The sequence below is a fragment of the Dipodomys merriami genome, unplaced genomic scaffold (assembly GCF_024711535.1).
Source record: "Dipodomys merriami isolate MVZ:Mamm:240054 unplaced genomic scaffold, mDipMer1.0.p SCAF_5, whole genome shotgun sequence".
In the NCBI taxonomy this organism is placed as follows: Eukaryota; Metazoa; Chordata; class Mammalia; order Rodentia; family Heteromyidae; genus Dipodomys; species Dipodomys merriami.
The window spans coordinates 59,608,275-59,609,289 of record NW_027206068.1 but is presented as its reverse complement, the minus strand read 5'-3'; positions in this window follow the sequence as shown (position 1 = coordinate 59,609,289).

The following is a 1,015-nucleotide window of genomic DNA, read 5'->3' as shown; positions in this document are numbered from 1 at the left end:
CCTTTGCTGCTAAGTGTTCTTCAGATAAAAAGAATTGGGGAGTAGGGGTGGGGGTTGTAAAGCAGAGCTTAATCTCTGCTTGCTCTTCCCCAAACTCTGCGTGTTCCAGGCCCAACTAGTTGGGACAGGCCATCTGAGCAGGGTTGGAGGGATGGTAAGGTCAGTGCAGGGGGAAATGGCTGGCCCCAGGGGGCATCTGTGACTCACAGGTGTGGGGGTGGGTAGTGGGAGAGACGGAGCTGAAGTATAGGTATGATGATAGCGCTAGTTTTGTGCAGGCAGAATCTGCACAGCACCTTGAATTCTAGTGTGTGTGTGAGCATATGGCATGTGAGTCCTTTTTATGTTTCTGGAAGGAAATTCAAGTTAAAAAAATAACAGCAACCTCAAATCACCCTACAGTTCTATACACATGGGTGCCTCTGGGAACATTCTGGATTGAGTGTCTCATGTGTGCATGTTCTTTCTGCAGAGAAGTTCCATGGGATTCTGCCTGCTATGAAGGGAGCCAGGAACCAGTTCAGCAGTTGTTTCTTGGTCCTATCAGGGTCAGCAAAGAGAGAGGGACACTGATACTGTCCATGCATAGGGCACACTCGCCCTGCGTCCTTCCCGCACCCCTTCCCTGTGGGTGTGCCTGCGGATTGCGCCCTCCCTAGCTTTCCACCCTTCTAGCTCTTGGCAGAGAGTGTGCTTGTGGAGTGAATGAATGTTGGGTAACAGCACCCCATATTTGCATAGCACTTTTCCATTCACTAAGCTCTTTCTACACATTGTTTGTTCTCAGCTCTCCTGCCAGGTGAGACATTTGGCTAGCCTCCTTTCCTTGGTGAGGATCCTGAGGCTGGACTCCCCTGGTCCCCATGTGTCCAACTCTTGGGTCCTCTTCTGTCACACCCACTCTGGCAACATCCTAGGTGGGCACAGTTTTTATTTCTAGGGCAAGGTCCCATAGCTATGGTAGCTGTGACTTAGGGCATTCTGGCTCAAGAGCTTTGTCCTAAAGCCCAAACAC